The sequence below is a fragment of the Hemibagrus wyckioides genome, linkage group LG07 (assembly GCF_019097595.1).
Source record: "Hemibagrus wyckioides isolate EC202008001 linkage group LG07, SWU_Hwy_1.0, whole genome shotgun sequence".
Lineage (NCBI taxonomy): Eukaryota > Metazoa > Chordata > Actinopteri > Siluriformes > Bagridae > Hemibagrus > Hemibagrus wyckioides.
This window is the reverse complement of record NC_080716.1, coordinates 34,652,430-34,676,253: the sequence shown is the minus strand read 5'-3', so window position 1 is coordinate 34,676,253 and position 23,824 is coordinate 34,652,430. Positions and strand designations below refer to the sequence as shown.

The following is a 23,824-nucleotide window of genomic DNA, read 5'->3' as shown; positions in this document are numbered from 1 at the left end:
GTGTAGCAAAGGGCTGTGTCAAAGTCTGGTCTTAAGTATACTGCTGGACAGGTTCAGGAAATCCAGGTTAATCATCCTGGAGAAGTCTGTAATTTGTTCTCCTGCTATCACTGTGTGCACCACTGCTGCCCTCTGCTGGCTGCTGTCAGTGTAGCATGGTCTCAGAGTAACAAACAGGATTTAATGTTAATTAATACAGTAAAATATACAAGAAACTATTTTCATGTTACAGTTTTCCATAGAAGAAGTGTGTGATGTTCTTCACTGCAGACATCTAGCAACAATTCACCCCAATTCTGTAGACCGTGTTAGTGGTCATATACAACACTGATTTAGGTCTAAGCTTGATTTACAAACCTCTAACCCTGACTGTCTTACTCCCTCTGCCAGGACTGGGAAGAAATGCACTTATGATGATGTTGTCTAGCAGAGTTTTACACTGAAACCATGTACTTCACTTCATAAGTAGCTTTTGATTGGCTGTAATGTTGATTTCCTGATTGGTTTTCAGTGTTGTGTTAGTCCTGTACATCAGTGTACCAGTGTGTAGTGTGGGAGTAATTTTTGAATGGTTTAGAGGGTGTATATGAATGCATTCTTGTTTGGGCATGTATAAAACAATTGGAATCTGGGGACAGCATGATTGGGTTGTCGGGCACTACCTCAATTTATTGGTCACCTCTATTTACAGGTTTAATAATGAAGGGTTTAACACAACGTGTGGGATGAGAGGTTTGGGTATGGTCGTTAACTCTGGACTGAGATTGCACGGCCTGTGTAGAGTGATTAACGGTGAGGGTAACATCAGTTTGGCAGGCCGTTTTAGTGGAAGAAGAAACTTGGAGCTGTATCAAGGGTCGTTGAAACCAACTATAGGTGTATGGGTACCTCGAGGAGGGGATCAGTCCTCAGTCAGAGGTCAGAGGAGATAGAGCTGTGAATATGTGAGAGAACACAATTAAAACTGCAGGCTAGTGCAAATGTAAAGAAAAATAGAGCAATAAATGAAACCCAAGGAATTAAAGATGGAGCAGAGGCCCTGAAACTCAACCATGCTGTCTTCAGAGGTCTGAGTGAACTGCTAAATGGAAAAAGCTAGAAAGTGCCACTGATAAGAGCACAGATGCCCATTATTTTTATATGACTGATTATAATGAAATGTGAAAGAGTTATAAATGAAGAGATAATGGTGTCCAGAAGAACACGAAATTCCAAGAAAAAGATATGTGGAAGGTTTGGTTTGAATATTATGAAAAGATAAGAGAAAAGAATAAAAGCCTATGTTTTGTGATGCTTATTTTGAAGGTTGTTGGGATGTTCATTCATGAGCAGCTCAATTCTTGTAACCAGCGCTGATTGCAAATAAAACCTTGTATCTGCATTCATCCCGTCTGTATGAATCGTCCTGCTTGACTGAGCTGTCAGGTTAATGTGGAGTTTGGAGTCAGATTTTAGCGAAGTATTAATTGAGTAGTATTAAATAGAGCATTTTAGTTTCGGACAAAAAATATTTTCCACAGTAGACATGCAGAAAGAGTAATAACACTTCTGTTTGATTCCTCATTTACTCCTGACCTTTACTGCACTGAGATCCTCTACTGACACTGAATAATACTGCAGGATCGAGTTATCTGTCTTTAAGATAAAACTTTGTTAATCCCATGGAGGAAATTCCAATGTTACAGCAGGAGACAAGAAACATTATGAGACGATGAAAAGACAACAATATAGCAGCAGTGAACTGATAATGATGCATTTATTTAACTGATCAAACATTTCATCCATAAATCTCCTCAAATAACTACAATTAAAGTTCACACAGCTGAAAAGTCACACAAATCTAACATCAGCGTCTAACTGAGATTTTAAGTCTTCTTATTATTTAACTCGAAAAAATTGCATAGAGAAATAAAATAAAACTACAGCAGTACAAATACAGTAGAGGTAGAACAAATACTGAGAAAACACAAAACACAATATTAGTTCAGCACCATATTTCAGATAACAGTCAATAAACTTGTTTTTATATTGCATACAAAGCTGGATGTAGGGCTTATTGAACACTACACACATGATCACTTTCACCTCATGAGGAGGTTTACAGGCTTTAGCTAAACAAATCCATTCAGAACAGTGAGGGTGTCTATAAGATGCTGAGAAAATAACAGCAGGATATTAAAATGAGAAATCAGAATTTAAAATCAACACAAAACCATAAAGAACAAGAAATTCTGAAATTATTTTATAGTAAATATATCCTCTTTTTTTATAGATGAACTTTTCTCACTCCTCTATGACTGCATTCTTAATTCTGTCTTCATCAGTGTGAGCTGATAAAGAAATTTATAAAGTCATTTCTTTCATTTTAAAGTTTATTTTTTTACGACAGAAAAGAAACCAAACTGCATTTGATATTGTCCTCAATACAGTTTAAATGGTGTTTGTAATTTGAATTTTAGAACAAGTGTAGATTTTTGCTTTAAAATAAGAAGAGTGAGTCAAAAGCTTTCAACATTTTCTCAGTTTTTTCTCTCACTAATTAAAGTAATGACACTCGTTATGTGAAGTGTAGAGACGTACTGAAAGAGTTCTTACCTCGAGCTCTGTAACATATGAGCAGCAGAATGATGGTCACCAGCAGATACGGAGAGACTGTCACCACACTACAGATCAGCATGAGCACTGAGAATGGAGCTTCTACACCTGATGGACCTGAAGCAGAATAAATAATAATTATTATAATGTTTTTTTTTCATGCTGAACTGTTTGTATGTTTATATATATGAGCCTGATTAAAACACAACAGTAATCAACATAATCAGAGCTATTCATAATGTTCAGTCACATCTCTTATTGATTAGTTATTGGTAACTGTGAATTTGTATTCAGTCTGGAAAGAAACACAGATATCCTTACTCAGAATTATAGAAATCGTAGGAAATGTATTAAAGGGGAAAAACTACTGTCTTTGTCAGATTGAACAATTCTTCCCACTTGGAATTCTAAATAATCTGTAATGAAACATTAAACACACTACATGAAGACTCACCATGCACTGTGATGTGGACAGGATTACTGTTTTCTCCAGATTCAGACTCACACCAGTAAACTCCAGTGTAGGATGTGGAGAGGAAGCTGATGTTACATGTAGATCCTGTAACTGATCCCCTGTGTGAACAATCTAACACTCTCTCACTGTGTGTGTATCGTCTCACTGTCCATCCAGTAGAGTTACTCTGGTCCTCACAGCTCAGTGAGAGAGAGTCATTAGTAAAGTGTTGAGTTCTACTGGGATTGATAATCAGAGAAACTGGAGGAGATTCTCCTTAAACATAGAAAAGAGTCATGTTAATTAAGAAAAAAAAACACTAAAAAAAATCTTTTGTATCTGTTTGGAAGACATTTTCTTTTCACTCTGAAAAACAAAGAACGTAGAATTCTCCTGCACAAAGATCCTCAATCATCTCCTGAGTCCTGTATGTTACCCAGAAAAATGACCCAATAGCAAGGGGTGGAGACATCACAACATACAGGAGAACACAAGGAAAATCATGACAATAATCCTCCACCAGCTCTTTGGACTCTTTCACTGCTGTATACATATTAGGATCTAAAAACTGCATTAATCTGATCTTACGTTTGCATTTTTTTAATTCTACACTTCAACACAACAGTTAATTTTCCTCACCAGTGATCCATAGTGGCTGTGGATTGCTGTACTGTGAGTGAAGGGCTGGTTCTCCTCTCTCTCCTCTGCACATATAAACTCCTGTGTGTTTAAGAGCAGCAGGACTGAGAGTGTATTTGCCTCCAGATCCTCTGCTGCTGTCTGAGAGGAGCTCCACATACACGCTATAGCCACCATTATTATTTATTCCAGTTAAGCCGTCTCTGTAGGGAACAACTGTGTACCAGCTGAATGTCCAGTCTGTAGAGGAGTCTGTAACCTCACAGCTTAGAGTCACTGAGTCTCCTTCAGTCAGCCAGCTCTGTGGAGATACACTCAGTACTGCCGGTGGTCTCTCTGTTACACAGGAAATACAAACTATTTATTTTCTAGAATTATTTAATTCACAATATAAAGCTTTTCATTAATGTCTAACTGACTCTAATTTTCATGTGTCTCCAGAAATCCTCACACACTCACCTGATACAGTCAGTGTAACTATCATCTGTCAGCAGTCATGATATCTTACAGAAACACTTTACAATTTTACACAGTTCTGTATCACTACCAAAGACTAACTAAGAACTCAGTAATAATTGCAAATACTAATTATGCTGAGTTACTGTACTTTCTATCCATTTATTGTTACATTTATTGTTGAGGAATGTCTGCAAAAGCAGTTCTTGTTCTCACTTACATTATAGCAGCTATAAACAGTCATATCATCAACAACCTATTTTTCTCACTCCTTTAATGCATAAATATATTTGTTGTTTGTTTGTTTTTGTTTATTAAATAAAATGTTTTTAAAATGGTGCAGTGGATGTCACCAGCCACAAAAGATAAATACTTTGAAATATATGTGTTTTACGATTAATGTGAACATAACAAAAACAGGAAATACCTATATATTGTAAAGCAATATTTACAATTATTACAATATAATTAAGCAATATTATAACACCTCTAACAAACGTAATCAAAGGAGAGAAAAAAGTCATGACATACCTCTCACTGTAATCTTGACAGGATCACTGAACTCTGTGAAGTAGTAGTAGTTGTTGTTTCTCCTGTTTGCTCGACACCGGTACTCTGTTTCTCCTGCATTATCTTCTGTCACTTTAAGTGTGTTCTCTTGTTCACTGCTCAGATTCTGTAACAGCTGATTATTTCTGTACCAGAGAAACTCCCATCCAGTCTCCTGCTGCAGCTCACAGCTCAGAGTGACGGTGTCTCCAGTGTAGACGGAGCTCTGAGGATTCACTCTCACAGTCGGTTTGGGTTTTGCTGTTGATCCCAAATGAAAAATTATTTGTACAGAAAATAAACAACTATCAAAATAATTTGTGCAAATTTCCAGGAGTTTCCAGCTGAAATTAAAAATTATAATTATGATTACAATGTAATCAAATCTGAACATACCTCTCACTGTAATCTTGACAGGATCACTGAACTCTGTGAAGTAGTAGTAGTTGTTGTTTATCCTGTTTGCCCAACACCGGTACTCTGTTTCTCCTGCATTATCGACTGTCACTTTAAGTGTGTTTGCTTGTTTTCTGCTCAGATTCTGTAACAGCTGATTATTTTTGTACCAGTGAAACTCCCATCCAGTCTCCTGCTGCAGCTCACAGCTCAGAGTGACGGTGTCTCCAGTGTAGACGGAGCTCTGAGGATTCACTCTCACAGTCGGTTTGGGTTTTGCTGTTGGTATGAAATGAAAATTTATTTGGACAGAAAATAAAATATTTATTTTTTAATTAAATTTCCAAGAGTTTCCAGCTGAAATGAAAAATTATAATTATGATTACAGCATAGGGCAGGTTTTGTACAATTTCATGTTTTTGTTTTTTTTTTCAGTTCATTTATTCACAGAGAAAAATAAACTATAAAAAATGTGACACAGAAACAAAGCAAAAACAAACACTAGATCAGGGATGTGGAAGAATAAACACACATGGATAATATCAGTATTTTCTGTCCCCATAACACCCAATTATGGAATTGTAGATATGTGTTATATAAGAGCAAATATTTATTTTACCAAAGTAAATGCACCTTTTAGATAAAACTGGAAATATCTTATCAATCTTTTTGTTCACAATTTAAATAATGGGCACTGTAAGACAGTGTTATTAAAACAATCCCACAATCTAGTTCAAATGCCATACAATTTACATCATAGTAATGTTTCTCCTCATATTCCAGAGCTTCTGGTGAATGAACATGATCTCACTAGCTCAAATTTTCACAATACCATAAATAGGCCTATGTATATATCCTTTTTGAAACATTTATTCTGATATAGATTTGCCTGTACACTTTGAAAAGATTCACATTACTGGTTATTTCCTAAAGTTAGAAATCTCTATGCTTTTGCAAAAAAAAAAAAGTGATTGTTGGCATTATTGTAAAAGATGACATAGCAATCAGTGTAATTATTCTTCTTTTAAAATTTTTTTGGGTTGTTGTTTTTTGTTTTTTTTTCTTAGATTTCTTTAGATTTTTTTAATTTCACAACAAAATACAGTACATTGCAGACAAACAAAACAACAAATAGAAGAACAAATGATGAGAAGACAGGACTTGAGTTACCAGTGTACAGTGTGTGTGTTTGTTTGCATAAGCACACCGTGGTAATGAGTGGAGGGGTTGTTTCTGGAAAAGAGAAAGGAGGTAGCAAAGAGGGAGGACACAGAAAGAGAAAAAAACAATAATAATAATAATAATAATAATAATAATAATAATAATAATAATAATAATAATAATAAAAGGAAGGAGAGCAAGAGGGACAAAAGAATACAGGAAGAAGGGGGAAAAAAAGAAAAAAAATTAAATAAATAAATAAATAAATAAAGGACGTAAATATATAACTCAAATTTAGCCTGCCCTCACCTTATAATTTTTTTTTTCTTGGTGTTTATTCAAGGGGGCTCCAGGGTGGTCCAGCTAGGTATAGGTTACCTTTTTTCATTTCTTTGGTTGAGCCTGACCAACATTCTCCCACTCTGAGTCGCTCTCAACCTCTACAGGTGAGGGCTGGCCCATCACTTGTTACCCTCCTAAACCACTCCCCAACCCTAAGGAGGGAGCTTGTTCATTTGGCAACACTGTCGAGAAATGCAGTTGTGGCCAACACTGAAACCCCTCCTGTTCCAATAATAAATTAAACAAACAAACAAACAAAAAACCCTTTTGTTTAGATGATAGTGACAGGTGATACTAATGGTAGATAAGTACAAATAATTAAATAAATTAATAAATAAATATATTAGTTTGTTTTTAGGAATTTGCAGGGATGTGTGTGGGGATGTATGTGGCTTTTGTATGGTATGTAGCAGTTATTTTTTCTATAGTTATGTGTTCTGTAAGAAGATTAATCTAGTGACTGATATGTAATAAGTTTTTAGTTTTCCAGTTAAGAAGAACGATTTTCTTTAGTGGGTTTCTGTATTTAACTGGGAGATAGTCACCTTCTGAGATGTTTCCGAGCAAACAGAGAGATGGGGATGTGGGGATTCTGCAGCTCAGGATGGTGGAGAGTTTCTCTGTTACCTCTACCCAGAGGGAGTGAACTGGTTTACATGCCCAAGTGGAGTGGAAGTAATTGTCTATGGTACCTGAGGTGCACTGTGAACAGGTGTCTGTGTCGGTTAAACCCATTTTAAACATTTTACTTTGGGTGACATTGATTCTGTGGATAGTCTTGTATTGTATGAGTTGTTAATTTGTGTTGCTGATCATAGAGAATATATTGTTAGAGATTTCTGTCCAAAAGTCGGAGTTGGGGGAGAAAGTAAGATCTTTTTCCCATTTTGCCATTGGGATTGTTGTCATAGTGCCTTTATTAGATGTTATTTTATAGAGTTTAGATAGTAGTTTCTATGAGCTTGTGATGTTCATAATCTCATCAGTTAATTTGGAAGGCTGTAGTGGGATATTAGTTATATTAATTTTCTATTTAATTATGGATTTGAGTTGTTGGTATTGGAGGAACTGTTCTCCCCCAACTCCATACTTCTCCATTAGTGTCTTAAATGATAGAAATTGGTTATTCTCAGATAGGTGGTGAAGGTGGGTGATTCCTTTATGGTGCCATGTTGGAAAGTAGACTGGGGTATTGTGTAGTAGAAAGTCAGGATTGTGCCAGATGGGGGTGTCTCTACATAGTGTTACTGTTAATTTGGTAATCTTGTGAGCTTTCCACCATGCTGTCAGAGTTGATGAAATATTCATGAAATAGTTAATTGTTTTTATTTATTACAGCATGAAAGTGAGATCAGCGACTGAAATACATTTACATTGATTTTGTTCTCGGTCTATCCATGAGTTGTTGAAATTATCCTTTTGAATCCATCTGACTAAGTATTGTAGTTGTGTTGCTAGAAAGTAGTGTTGAAAATTTGGTGCTTCAAGGTCACCTTGTAATTTTTTCTGTTGTAATGTAGAAAAAGAAATTTTAGGTTTCTTGTTTTTCCAGTAAAAAAGAGATGTTAGTGAGTCAGGTGGTTTAAACCAATTTTTCGTGGGAGTTGTGGGAATCATTGAAAACAGGTAGTTTATTTGTGCTGAAATCTTCATTTTAACTGTGGCGACTCATCCAATGAGTGAAAGTGGAAGGTTGGTCCAACGTCTGAGATCCTCTTCTGTCTTTTTTAACAGAGGAGTGTAGTTGAGATTAAAAAGCTCTGACAGCCTTTGGGAAATATTAATACCTAAATATTTTAATGTTGCCTATATGAAATGGGAGGGGGGATTCCTGAGCTGCAGAATCCCAAACCTGCTCAGATAGTGGGAGTGTAGTTGATTTAATCCAGTTTATAGTGTAGTTTGATATTTTGGAAAATGAGTTAATAATGTTAAATGTTTCCTTTAGTGAATTGTAGGGGTCCTGTAAAAGTATGCATGAAGATTTATTTTATGTTGTTAATTTGTATCCTGAATTCCTTTAATTTTGATGTTTTGCTGTATAGCTGCTGCTAGTGGTTCTATAAAGATGACAAATAAGGATGGGGAGAATGGGCATCCTTGTCTGGTTCCCCGATGAAGTGTGAAACTCTGTGAGGTGACCCCATTTGTGATTATTGTGACCCTTGGTGAAGTGCATGTCATGGACTGCGGGACAGTTCCCTGCCTGAACACCAGAGGGTGGTCTGACAGGGTTTCTTTATGTTCCATGTGTTTTTCTTTATGTTGTGTTTGCACGTGTGCTTGCCCCACCCGATCCTTGCCCCCTAGTCTGCAGACATTGTCTGAGGGGTTCCTGTTTTTGATGAATCCTATTTGGTCTGGGTGGATTAACCACCGGGTCCAGGTGATTTGTTATTGGGCATTTTATTTAGTGCTTTATTGAGTTCATGTTCTTGGGATAGTGTTGGCAGTTTAAGGTTGTTTAGAAAGAGGTCTATATCTGACTGAATAACACTGTGATCAGAGGAGTAAAGGTCACTGTAGAAGTTTTGAAATACAGCATTAATATCCTGTGAATTGTGGAACATTTCACATGTAGAGTTTATTATGGATGGAATAATTGCTTTATTTTTTATGTTGTAGTTGATTTGCTATATACACTATATTGCCAAAAGTATTCGCTCACCTGCCTTGACTCGCATATGAACTTAAGTGACATCCCATTCTTAATCCATAGGGTTCAATATGACGTTGGTCCACCCTTTGCAGCTATAACAGCTTCAACTCTTCTGGGAAGGCTGTCCACAAGGTTTAGGAGTGTGTTTATGGGAATTTTTGACCATTCTTCCAGAAGCGCATTTGTGAGGTCACACACTGATGTTGGACGAGAAGGCCTGGCTCTCAGTCTCCGCTCTAATTCATCCCAAAGGTGTTCTATGGGGTTGAGGTCAGGACTCTGTGCAGGCCAGTCAAGTTCATCCACACCAGACTCTGTCATCCATGTCTTTATGGACCTTGCTTTGGTCACTGGTGCACAGTCATGTTGGAAGAGGAAGGGGCCAGCTCCAAACTGTTCCCACAAAGTTGGGAGCATGGAATTGTCCAAAATGTCTTGGTATGCTGAAGCATTCAGAGTTCCTTTCACTGGAACTAAGGGGCCAAGCCCAGCTCCTGAAAAACAACCCCACACCATAATCCCCCCTCCACCAAACTTTACACTTGGCACAATGCAGTCAGACAAGTACCGTTCTCCTGGCAACCGCCAAACCCAGACTCGTCCATCAGATTGCCAGATGGAGAAGCGCGATTCGTCACTCCAGAGAACGCGTCTCCACGGCTCTAGAGTCCAGTGGCGGCGTGCTTTACACCACTGCATCCGACGCTTTGTATTGCACTTGGTGATGTATGGCTTGGATGCAGCTGCTCGGCCATGGAAACCCATTCCATGAAGCTCTCTGCGCACTGTTCTTGAGCTAATCTGAAGGCCACATGAAGTTTGGAGGTCTGTAGCGATTGACTCTGCAGAAAGTTGGTGACCTCTTCGCACTATGCGCCTCAGCATCCGCTGACCCCGCTCCGTCAGTTTACGTGGCCTACCACTTCGTGGCTGAGTTGCTGTCGTTCCCAAACACTTCCACGTTCTTATAATACAGCTGACAGTTGACTGTGGAATATTTAGGAGCGAGGAAATTTCACGACTGGATTTGTTGCACAGGTGGCATCCTATCACAGTTCCACGCTGGAATTCACTGAGCTCCTGAGAGCGACCCATTCTTTCACAAATGTTTGTAAAAACAGTCTGCATGCCTAGGTGCTTGATTTTATACACCTGTGGCCATGGAAGTGATTGGAACACCTGATTCTGATTATTTGGATGGGTGAGCGAATACTTTTTGCAATATAGTGTATTTACCTGTTCTGTTGCTATACTGGAACTGTTCATATTTAAAGTTGTTGAATGATCATTTGTTTTTTTCTGTATATAATACTCTCAAATTGCATTTTATAAAAGTTTATTTATTGTGCAGGGTTTAATATGAGTGTGGATGTTTAGTGTGAGGGATATAGGGGCATGGTCACTGATTATGATTACTGATGAATTATGGTCAGTTACATGTTGGGTGAATGAGTTGCTAATGAGGAAAAGATCAATTTGGAAAAAGTCTGATGGAGTGGGGAACAGTAAGTGTATTCTCTAGATGTGGGGTTATTTATTCTCCAACTGTCATTGAGTCCATGGTGATACATATATTGTTTTATTATTTCAGAAGAGTGCCAATTTCTTGTGTTATCAGAGGAACTTGAGCAGTTGATTTTGGGGTTTATAACAGTGTTGAAGTCACGAGCATTGAAGATGTTTGTTGAGTCACATAATAGAGAAAATAGGTTATGAATAACAGATGGATCTTCATTGTTTGGGCCATATATGTTAACAGGTGTAAGCACTGTGTTATTAATTGATGCATTAATGATAATACAGTGGTACCTCGGTTTTCGACCTTAATTCGCTCCTAAAGTCTGGTCGAATACCGATTTGGACATTGATGCCTGATTTACCATTTTCCAGAGACATGGCTACTGAAATTATACCACAACATATAGCATGAGGTTCCAAACACTCACAGATGATGCTTTCAGAACAGATGATTACAGATGCATGGGCGTCACTAGGCCATTTTTAGGGGGGCTTTAACATTTCTACTCATCCTGCCTAAAAATTCTGCGATTCTCCATAAACTGTACACAAATTTATGAGTTTTATACATGTACTGAAGCCAAGGGAATAGTGGGAAAGAAGGAGAGAAGCAGGAGGAATGTAGCGAATAAGGAAAACAAGGGCTTAAAAACATTGGTTGATGTGTGTGTGTGTGTGTGTGTGTGCTGTAGTTGAAACACGTAACACAGTGTAAAAAGAAAAACGTGGTGTACGGGGACTAGAACAATAACACATAGAAACAAACAAATACACATATATACAAATACAGTTTAACAAAACGAGGGAGACATTAATGCAGAAAGAGGTTGTACGGTGCGTTGTGCAGAACAGATTTCTGAAAATGAAATAAACTTCTATGTTTTTCAAAGGAATTATGTAAATACTTTTCATCTTTGAAATTAATGCAGAAGAGGAATCCCTTGATTCTTTGTAACCTGGTGGAGGAGATTAACCAGGTATTAGCTATGTGTTCTTTTTGTTTTTGTCATCAATTAATTAATTTTGCCATTAAAACTTTACTTTATTTATTTATTTATTTATTTATTTATTTATTTATTTATTTATTTATTTATTTATTTATTCATTCATTCATTTATTCATTCATTCATTCATATTATTTTACATTTTGTAAGTATGATTCTTAATGTGGTCACTTCATGTGGGATGTGGTCATTAGTGGTTAAGGTGTTGGACTACTGATTGGACTGCTACAGCTGGGCTCAGAGGCGTTTCTAGGATTTGAAAACATCAGGGGCGGAGCCTGAAACATCAGGGGCTAATTAGGGAGAGGGGCTAAGCAAGAATAACACGTTTTGTAAGAGTATTTTTATGTAATATTGTTTAATAATGAACACAAACAGTATGCAACTTTAGAAAATTTCATTCAATCTTTTTTCTGACTCCTCCCATCATTTCAGAGACTTTCTACTAAAAATGGAGTTCATTAAATTCATTACATTTTCTCTCTCACAGGTATACCATGCAATATTATCTCTGTTACAGCTTGTGTGTGGAGCAGTGTCATGCAGATCCTTTATTATTATTATTATTTTACAATAATCTATATTATACTGCACCTCATTTCATTCCTCATTTATGCTGCACTACTGTATGGATTATTCTTTGTTTATTTATTTTTAACAGCCTCGCCTCTCTTCTCTTCTCTTCTCTTCTCTTCTCTTCTCTTCTCTTCTCTTCTCTTCTCTTCTCTTCTCTTCTCTTCTCTTATTGTTCTCTCATCTCTCATTCCCTCATCTCTCCTGCTGCTTGTATCTTGTCTACTTCATGTTCTTGGTGACTTTTCTATCCTATTTCTTTGAGAGTGGAATCATCAGAGAGTATCTCCGAGACTGGACTTGAGTAAAACGGTCAGTTATCATACTAGTATTTCTAGTGCTGAGAATTCCTTTATTAATAGACAGAACAGCTGAATGATGGAGTCTGATCTGGTCCATTGTTCCCCTAAGTCATGTCTGTATTTTAACTTAAGTACTGCATTAGTTGAATAATAGAAAGTCATGATGTTCAGACTGTAATGTCTTAGTGCTTTAACAGTTTAGATTATATTTAGATCTATTTTTAGGATGATTTAATTTAAGGCTTTTCTAAATATTGGGTATGGAATAATATTCTAAAGGGTCCTATATGTCAGGGGTTTTCAGAATCAGAGACAGTGGACCTCCTTTTTAACACAACATACATTTATTAGCCGACTTTTATAAACTGTGTTAACATTAAAAATTAAAAGTTAGAATTTTATCTGAATAATAAGATTGTTGTGATTTCTGACAGATTTTTTTTTATTGCCTGTTGTGCTCAAGGGCTGTAACGTGTTTTAGTCACGTGGTGTGTGAGTGTGTGTGTATAGGTGTGTATGTTAGTCACGTGGTGTGTGAGTGTGTATAGGTGTGTATTAGTCACGTGGTGTGTGAATGTGTGTGTATAGGTGTGTATGTTAGTTACATGGTGTGTGAGTGTGTATAGGTGTGTATGTTAGTCACATGGTGTGTGAGTGTGTACAGGTGTGTATGTTAGTCACATGGTGTGTGAGTGTGTACAGGTGTGTATGTTAGTCACATGGTGTGTGAGTGTGTACAGGTGTGTATGTTAGTCACATGGTGTGTGAGTGTGTGTATAGGTGTGTATGTTATTCACGTGGTGTGTGAGTGTGTGTACAGGTGTGTATGTTAGTCACATGGTGTGTGAGTGTGTACAGGTGTGTATGTTAGTCACGTGGTGTGTGAGTGTGTGTATAGGTGTGTATGTTAGTCACGTGGTGTGTGAGTGTGTGTACAGGTGTGTATGTTAGTCACATGGTGTGTGAGTGTGTGTGTATAGGTGTGTATGTTAGTCACGTGGTGTGTGAGTGTGTGTGTATAGGTGTGTATGTTAGTCACGTGGTGTGTGAGTGTGTGTACAGGTGTGTATGTTAGTCACATGGTGTGTGAGTGTGTATAGGTGTGTGTTAGTCACATGGTGTGTGAGTGTGTATAGGTGTGTATGTTAGTCACGTGGTGTGTGAGTGTGTGTACAGGTGTGTATGTTAGTCACGTGGTGTGTGAGTGTGTGTATAGGTGTGTATGTTAGTCACGTGGTGTGTGTGTGTATAGGTGTGTATGTTATTCACGTGGTGTGTGAGTGTGTGTACAGGTGTGTATGTTAGTCACATGGTGTGTGAGTGTGTATAGGTGTGTATGTTAGTCACATGGTGTGTGAGTGTGTGTATAGGTGTGTATGTTAGTCACATGGTGTGTGAGTGTGTATAGGTGTGTATGTTAGTCACATGGTGTGTGAGTGTGTGTATAGGTGTGTATGTTAGTCACATGGTGTGTGAGTGTGTATAGGTGTGTATGTTAGTCACATGGTGTGTGAGTGTGTATAGGTGTGTGTTAGTCACGTGGTGTGTGAGTGTGTATAGGTGTGTGTTAGTCACGTGGTCTGTGAGTGTGTGTATAGGTGTGTATGTTAGTCACGTGGTGTGTGAGTGTGTGTGTATAGGTGTGTATGTTAGTCACGTGGTGTGTGAGTGTGTGTATAGGTGTGTATGTTAGTCACGTGGTGTGTGAGTGTGTGTATAGGTGTGTATGTTAGTCATGTGGTGTGTGAGTGTGTATAGGTGTGTATGTTAGTCACATGGTGTGTGAGTGTGTGTATAGGTGTGTATGTTAGTCACATGGTGTGTGAGTGTGTATAGGTATGTATGTTAGTCACGGGGTGTGTGAGTGTGTATAGGTGTGTTTGTTAGTCACATGGTGTGTGAGTGTGTGTGTATAGGTGTGTATGTTAGTCAAGTGGTGTGTGAGTGTGTGTATAGGTGTGTATGTTAGTCATGTGGTGTGTGAGTGTGTATAGGTGTGTATTAGTCACGTGGTGTGTGAATGTGTGTCTATAGGTGTGTATGTTAGTCACGTGGTGTGTGAGTGTGTGTATAGGTGTGTATGTTAGTCACATCGTGTGTGAGTGTGTATAGGTGTGTATGTTAGTCACATGGTGTGTGAGTGTGTATAGGTGTGTGTTAGTCACGTGGTCTGTGAGTGTGTGTATAGGTGTGTATGTTAGTCACATGGTGTGTGAGTGTGTATAGGTGTGTATGTTAGTCACATGGTGTGTGAGTGTGTACAGGTGTGTATGTTAGTCACATGGTGTGTGAGTGTGTATAGGTGTGTATGTTAGTCACATGGTGTGTGAGTGTGTATAGGTGTGTGTTAGTCACGTGGTGTGTGAGTGTCTATAGGTGTGTATGTTAGTCACATGGTGTGTGAGTGTGTATAGGTGTGTGTTAGTCACGTGGTCTGTGAGTGTGTGTATAGGTGTGTATGTTAGTCACATGGTGTGTGAGTGTGTATAGGTGTGTATGTTAGTCACATGGTGTGTGAGTGTGTACAGGTGTGTATGTTAGTCACATGGTGTGTGAGTGTGTATAGGTGTGTATGTTAGTCACATGGTGTGTGAGTGTGTATAGGTGTGTGTTAGTCACGTGGTGTGTGAGTGTGTATAGGTGTGTATGTTAGTCACATGGTGTGTGAGTGTGTACAGGTGTGTATGTTAGTCACATGGTGTGTGAGTGTGTATAGGTGTGTATGTTAGTCACGTGGTGTGTGAGTGTGTGTATAGGTGTGTATGTTATTCACGTGGTGTGTGAGTGTGTGTACAGGTGTGTATGTTAGTCACATGGTGTGTGAGTGTGTACAGGTGTGTATGTTAGTTACATGGTGTGTGAGTGTGTGTACAGGTGTGTATGTTAGTCACATGGTGTGTGAGTGTGTACAGGTGTGTATGTTAGTCACATGGTGTGTGAGTGTGTACAGGTGTGTATGTTAGTCACATGGTGTGTGAGTGTGTACAGGTGTGTATGTTAGTCACGTGGTGTGTGAGTGTGTGTATAGGTGTGTATGTTATTCACGTGGTGTGTGAGTGTGTGTACAGGTGTGTATGTTAGTCACATGGTGTGTGAGTGTGTATAGGTGTGTGTTAGTCACATGGTGTGTGAGTGTGTACAGGTGTGTATGTTAGTCACGTGGTGTGTGAGTGTGTGTATAGGTGTGTATGTTAGTCACGTGGTGTGTGTGTGTATAGGTGTGTATGTTATTCACGTGGTGTGTGAGTGTGTGTACAGGTGTGTATGTTAGTCACATGGTGTGTGAGTGTGTATAGGTGTGTATGTTAGTCACATGGTGTGTGAGTGTGTGTATAGGTGTGTATTAGTCACGTGGTGTGTGAGTGTGTGTGTATAGGTGTATATGTTAGTCACATGGTGTGTGAGTGTGTATAGGTGTGTGTTAGTCACGTGGTGTGTGAGTGTGTATAGGTGTGTCTTAGTCACGTGGTCTGTGAGTGTGTATAGGTGTGTATGTTATTCACGTGGTGTGTGAGTGTGTGTGTATAGGTGTGTATGTTAGTCACGTGGTGTGTGAGTGTGTGTATAGGTGTGTATGTTAGTCACGTGGTGTGTGAGTGTGTGTACAGGTGTGTATGTTAGTCACATGGTGTGTGAGTGTGTATAGGTGTGTATGTTAGTCACGTGGTGTGTGAGTGTGTGTACAGGTGTGTATGTTAGTCACATGGTGTGTGAGTGTGTATAGGTGTGTATGTTAGTCACATGGTGTGTGAGTGTGTGTATAGGTGTGTATGTTAGTCACATGGTGTGTGAGTGTGTATAGGTGTGTATGTTAGTCACATGGTGTGTGAGTGTGTGTATAGGTGTGTATGTTAGTCACATGGTGTGTGAGTGTGTATAGGTGTGTATGTTAGTCACGTGGTGTGTGAGTGTGTGTGTATAGGTGTGTATGTTAGTTACATGGTGTGTGAGTGTGTATAGGTGTGTATGTTAGTTACATGGTGTGTGAGTGTGTATAGGTGTGTATGTTAGTCACGTGGTGTGTGAGTGTGTGTATAGGTGTGTATGTTAGTCACGTGGTGTGTGAGTGTGTGTATAGGTGTGTATGTTAGTCATGTGGTGTGTGAGTGTGTATAGGTGTGTATGTTAGTCACATGGTGTGTGAGTGTGTGTATAGGTGTGTATGTTAGTCACATGGTGTGTGAGTGTGTATAGGTATGTATGTTAGTCACGGGGTGTGTGAGTGTGTATAGGTGTGTTTGTTAGTCACATGGTGTGTGAGTGTGTGTGTATAGGTGTGTATGTTAGTCAAGAGGTGTGTGAGTGTGTGTAGAGGTGTGTATGTTAGTCATGTGGTGTGTGAGTGTGTATAGGTGTGTATGTTAGTCACGTGGTGTGTGAATGTGTGTCTATAGGTGTGTATGTTAGTCACGTGGTGTGTGAGTGTGTGTATAGGTGTGTATGTTAGTTACATCGTGTGTGAGTGTGTATAGGTGTGTATGTTAGTCACATGGTGTGTGAGTGTCTATAGGTGTGTATGTTAGTCACATGGTGTGTGAGTGTGTATAGGTGTGTGTTAGTCACGTGGTGTGTGAGTGTGTGTATAGGTGTGTATGTTAGTCACATGGTGTGTGAGTGTGTATAGGTGTGTATGTTAGTCACATGGTGTGTGAGTGTGTATAGGTGTGTATGTTAGTCACATGGTGTGTGAGTGTGTGTGTATAGGTGTGTATGTTAGTCACATGGTGTGTGAGTGTGTACAGGTGTGTATGTTAGTCACATGGTGTGTGAGTGTGTATAGGTGTGTATGTTAGTCACATGGTGTGTGAGTGTGTATAGGTGTGTGTTAGTCACATGGTGTGTGAGTGTGTATAGGTGTGTATGTTAGTCACGTGGTGTGTGAGTGTGTATAGGTGTGTATGTTAGTCACGTGGTCTGTGAGTGTGTGTATAGGTGTGTATGTTAGTCACATGGTGTGTGAGTGTGTACAGGTGTGTATGTTAGTCACATGGTGTGTGAGTGTGTATAGGTGTGTATGTTAGTCACGTGGTGTGTGAGTGTGTATAGGTGTGTATGTTAGTCACGTGGTGTGTGAGTGTGTGTATAGGTGTGTATGTTAGTCACGTGGTGTGTGAGTGTGTGTATAGGTGTGTATGTTAGTTACATGGTGTGTGAGTGTGTATAGGTGTGTGTTAGTATCGTGGTGTGTGAGTGTGTGTATAGGTGTGTATGTTAGTAACGTGGTGTGTGAGTGTGTGTATAGGTGTGTATGTTAGTTACATGGTGTGTGAGTGTGTGTGTATAGGTGTGTATGTTAGTCATGTGGTGTGTGAGTGTGTATAGGTGTGTATGTTAGTCATGTGGTGTGTGAGTGTGTGTATAGGTGTGTATGTTAGTCACGTGGTGTGTGAGTGTGTGTATAGGTGTGTATGTTAGTCACGTGGTGTGTGAGTGTGTATAGGTGTGTATGTTAGTCACGTGGTGTGTGAGTGTGTATAGGTGTGTATGTTAGTCACGTGGTGTGTGAGTGTGGGTGTGTATGTTAGTCACATGGTGTGTGAGTGTGTATAGGTGTGTATGTTAGTCACGTGGTGTGTGAGTGTGTGTATAGGTGTGTGTTAGTCACGTGGTGTGTGAGTGTGTATAGGTGTGTATGTTAGTCACATGCTGTGAGTGTGTGTATAGGTGTGTATGTTAGTTACATGGTGTGTGAGTGTGTATAGGTGTGTATGTTAGTCATGTGGTGTGTGAGTGTGTATAGGTGTGTATGTTAGTCACATGGTGTGTGAGTGTGTATAGGTGTGTATGTTAGTCACATGGTGTGTGAGTGTGTATAGGTGTGTATGTTAGTCACATGGTGTGTGAGTGTGTATAGGTGTGTATGTTAGTCACGTGGTGTGTGAGTGTGTGTGTATAGGTGTGTATGTTAGTCACGTGGTGTGTGAGTGTGTATAGGTGTGTATGTTAGTCACGTGGTGTGTGAGTGTGTGTATAGGTGTGTATGTTAGTTACATGGTGTGTGAGTGTGTGTATAGGTGTGTATGTTAGTCACGTGGTGTGTGAGTGTGTGTATAGGTGTGTATGTTAGTCACATGGTGTGTGAGTGTGTGTATAGGTGTGTATGTTAGTCACATGGTGTGTGAGTGTGTATAGGTGTGTATGTTAGTTACATGGTGTGTGAGTGTGTATAGGTGTGTATTAGTCACGTGGTGTGTGAGTGTGTGTATAAGTGTGTATGTTAGTCACGTGGTGTGTGACTGTGTGTGTATAGGTGTGTATGTTAGTCACGTGGTGTGTGAGTGTGTGTGTATAAGTGTGTATGTTAGTCACGTGGTGTGTGAGTGTGTGTATAGGTGTGTATGTTAGTCACATGGTGTGTGAGTGTGTATAGGTGTGTATGTTAGTCACATGGTGTGTGAGTGTGTATAGGTGTGTATTAGTCACCTGGTGTGTGAGTGTGTGTGTATAGGTGTGTATGTTAGTCACGTGGTGTGTGAGTGTGTATAGGTGTGTATGTTAGTCACATGGTGTGTGAGTGTGTATAGGTGTGTATGTTAGTCACGTGGTGTGTGAGTGTGTGTATAGGTGTGTATGTTAGTCACGTGGTGTGTGAGTGTGTGTGTATAGGTGTGTATGTTAGTCAGGTGGTGTGCGAGTGTGTATAGGTGTGTATGTTAGTCACGTGGTGTGTGAGTGTGTGTGTATAGGTGTGTAGGTTAGTCACTTGGTGTGTGAGTGTGTGTATAGGTGTGTATGTTAGTCACGTGGTGTGTGAGTGTGTGTATAGGTGTGTATGTTAGTCACATGGTGTGTGAGTGTGTATAGGTGTGTATGTTAGTCACATGGTGTGTGAGTGTGTGTATAGGTGTGTATGTTAGTCACGTGGTGTGTGAGTGTGTGTATAGGTGTGTATGTTAGTCACATGGTGTGTGAGTGTGTATAGGTGTGTATGTTAGTCACGTGGTGTGTGAGTGTGTGTATAGGTGTGTATGTTAGTCACATGGTGTGTGAGTGTGTATAGGTGTGTATGTTAGTCACATGGTGTGTGAGTGTGTGTGTATAGGTGTGTATGTTAGTCACGTGGTGTGTGAGTGTGTGTATAGGTGTGTATGTTAGTCACGTGGTGTGTGAGTGTGTATAGGTGTGTATGTTAGTCACGTGGTGTGTGAGTGTGTGTATAGGTGTGTATGTTAGTCACATGGTGTGTGAGTGTGTGTGTATAGGTGTGTATGTTAGTCACGTGGTGTGTGAGTGTGTGTATAGGTGTGTATGTTAGTCACGTGGTGTGTGAGTGTGTATAGGTGTGTATGTTAGTCACATGGTGTGTGAGTGTGTGTGTATAGGTGTGTATGTTAGTCACATGGTGTGTGAGTGTGTGTAGGTGTGTATGTTAGTCACGTGGTGTGTGAGTGTGTATAGGTGTGTATGTTAGTCACGTGGTGTGTGAGTGTGTATAGGTGTGTATGTTAGTCACATGGTGTGTGAGTGTGTGTAGGTATGTATGTTAGTCACGTGGTGTGTGAGTGTGTATAGGTGTGTATGTTAGTCACATGGTGTGTGAGTGTGTGTAGGTGTGTATGTTAGTCACATGGTGTGTGAGTGTGTATAGGTGTGTATGTTAGTCACATGGTGTGTGAGTGTGTGTAGGTGTGTATGTTAGTCACGTGGTGTGTGAGTGTGTATAGGTGTGTATGTTAGTCACTTGGTGTGTGAGTGTGTATAGGTGTGTATGTTAGTCACGTGGTGTGTGAGTGTGTATAGGTGTGTATGTTAGTCACATGGTGTGTGAGTGTGTATAGGTGTGTATGTTAGTCACGTGGTGTGTGAGTGTGTGTATAGGTGTGTATTTTAGTCACATGGTGTGTGAGTGTGTGTGTATAGGTGTGTATGTTAGTCACATGGTGTGTGAGTGTGTGTAGGTGTGTATGTTAGTCACGTGGTGTGTGAGTGTGTGTATAGGTGTGTATGTTAGTCACATGGTGTGTGAGTGTGTGTATAGGTGTGTATGTTAGTCACGTGGTGTGTGTGTGTATAGGTGTGTATGTTAGTCACGTGGTGTGTGAGTGTGTGTATAGGTGTGTATGTTAGTCACGTGGTGTGTGAGTGTGTGTATAGGTGTGTATGTTAGTCACGTGGTGTGTGAGTGTGTATAGGTGTGTATGTTAGTCACGTGGTGTGTGAGTGTGTGTATAGGTGTGTATGTTAGTCACGTGGTGTGTGAGTGTGTATAGGTGTGTATGTTAGTCACGTGGTGTGTGAGTGTGTATAGGTGTGTATGTTAGTCACGTGGTGTGTGAGTGTGTGTATAGGTGTGTATGTTAGTCACATGGTGTGTGAGTGTGTGTGTATAGGTGTGTATGTTAGTCACGTGGTGTGTGAGTGTGTGTATAGGTGTGTATGTTAGTCACGTGGTGTGTGAGTGTGTGTATAGGTGTGTATGTTAGTCACGTGGTGTGTGAGTGTGTGTATAGGTGTGTATGTTAGTCACGTGGTGTGTGAGTGTGTATAGGTGTGTATGTTAGTCACGTGGTGTGTGAGTGTGTGTATAGGTGTGTATGTTAGTCACGTGGTGTGTGAGTGTGTATAGGTGTGTATGTTAGTCACGTGGTGTGTGAGTGTGTGTATAGGTGTGTATGTTAGTCACGTGGTGTGTGAGTGTGTATAGGTGTGTATGTTAGTCACGTGGTGTGTGAGTGTGTGTATAGGTGTGTATGTTAGTCACGTGGTGTGTGAGTGTGTGTATAGGTGTGTATGTTAGTCACGTGGTGTGTGAGTGTGTATAGGTGTGTATGTTAGTCACGTGGTGTGTGAGTGTGTGTATAGGTGTGTATGTTAGTTACATGGTGTGTGAGTGTGTATAGGTGTGTATGTTAGTCACGTGGTGTGTGAGTGTGTGTATAGGTGTGTATGTTAGTCACATGGTGTGTGAGTGTGTGTATAGGTGTGTATGTTAGTCACGTGGTGTGTGAGTGTGTGTATAGGTGTGTATGTTAGTCACGTGGTGTGTGAGTGTGTATAGGTGTGTATGTTAGTCACGTGGTGTGTGAGTGTGTGTATAGGTGTGTATGTTAGTCACGTGGTGTGTGAGTGTGTGTATAGGTGTGTATGTTAGTCACGTGGTGTGTGAGTGTGTGTATAGGTGTGTATGTTAGTCACGTGGTGTGTGAGTGTGTATAGGTGTGTATGTTAGTCACGTGGTGTGTGAGTGTGTGTATAGGTGTGTATGTTAGTCACGTGGTGTGTGAGTGTGTGTATAGGTGTGTATGTTAGTCACGTGGTGTGTGAGTGTGTATAGCTGTGTATGTTAGTCACGTGGTGTGTGAGTGTGTGTATAGGTGTGTATGTTAGTCACGTGGTGTGTGAGTGTGTGTATAGGTGTGTATGTTAGTCACGTGGTGTGTGAGTGTGTGTATAGGTGTGTATGTTAGTCACGTGGTGTGTGAGTGTGTGTATAGGTGTGTATGTTAGTCACGTGGTGTGTGAGTGTGTGTATAGGTGTGTATGTTAGTCACGTGGTGTGTGAGTGTGTGTATAGGTGTGTATGTTAGTCACGTGGTGTGTGAGTGTGTGTATAGGTGTGTATGTTAGTCACGTGGTGTGTGAGTGTGTGTATAGGTGTGTATGTTAGTCACGTGGTGTGTGAGTGTGTGTATAGGTGTGTTCGACTTAAAGCGGCGCTGTGCTGGCCGATGGAAATACGTTTAAATACTTTTGAACATGTATTTCAAGATAATCTTGAACATTCTGGAAAAAAAAGGAAGTGCAATAATTAAGCAATATTTTTTCTTACCCCTTCCGTGCCAAAAAGAGGAAAAAATCATGACATACCGCTCACAGTAATCTTGACCGGATCACTGAGGTCTGTGTAGTAGAAGCGAGTGTCACCGTAGTCGTCGAAGTTCAGCCTAGATGCCCGACACTTGTACTCTGTTTCTCCTGCATTATCGACTGTCACATTAAGTATCTTTGCTTGTTCACTGTTCAGATTCTGTAACTGATTATTTTTGTACCAGTCAAACACCCATCCAGTCCCCTGCTGCAGCTCACAGCTCAGAGTGACGGTGTCTCCAGTGTAGACGGAGCTCTGAGGATTCACTCTCACAGTCGCTTTGGGTTTTGCTGTTGGTATGAAATGATGAAGGAGTCAGAGCTGCTTTTCACTTTACAACATAAGCAGTAGATTCACTGTGTCTAACAGATGCTTTGTGTCTAAAACAAACATTTATATTTAATATTTGATACCAGATGTTACAGTTGGATGTTTTCTTACACGGCTGGTAGTCAGTTTATTTTCTATGGAACAAAGTTCATGATTGAATTGAAGTGTTTTGTGTTTTTTAGATTTTATTTTATGTATTCTCACCACCATCTGAACATATCTGCAATTCCCTAAAATGATTCAAATGATCAAAAATATTATTCATATAGTAAAACCATGACAGAGGACTTTTTCATTCTCCTTAAAGACACAGAAGAGACACACAGTTGAGAGTTTATTTATTATTATTATTATTATTATTATTATTATTATTATTATTATTATTATTATTATTATTATTATTATTTATCTCCGTTTAGAGGATCACTTCACATGACAGTTCAGATATTTGAAAGTTTATTCTATCTGACTTTTGGCTTTTTTTAAAAAAATGTAAGTAATTCTATTATTATGCTAGTTAATGAATGTATATGAAGCAGACTAGAAAAATTCATTAGAAATTTCTACAACTGGATGCTCCTGTGCATCACATCATCATTAAAACAGGGGAGTGCTTATACATTTTATAAAATTTTACAAGTTATTAAATATTTAAATGACTTAATTCAAATACATTAATAGAAATATAGCCAACAGAACAGAAGTGAATCAGGGATCATTTCCACAGTGGTGTTTGTGTAAACAGACATCAGTCAAGTGAAGAGAAGATAATGAGGCATGTATTTAAATGCTGTGAGGGATTTCTACCTCAGGTGATGAGACAGAGACTGATGTGGATGATGCTGATCATCAAAAACTCTCAAAAGTACTGAATTTTCAGATTAAACCTTATAATTTCAATGTCTTCTAGGAAAATCTGAATCCTAATAAATAATGTTAACATATTAAATAAGAAATAAAAACACACACACTCACCTGATACAGTCAGTGTAACAGCATCACTGATCTCTGAGCTCTGAGAGTCTCTCCCCTTTATAC

General features: G+C 39.4%; 1 protein-coding gene across 1 annotated transcript in view; it reads right to left on the bottom strand.

The window, feature by feature from the left end:
• Positions 1 to 23,824, bottom strand: part of LOC131356325 (Fc receptor-like protein 5) — a 148,281-nt gene that overhangs the window by 86,520 nt on the left and 37,937 nt on the right. The window lies entirely within an intron of this gene.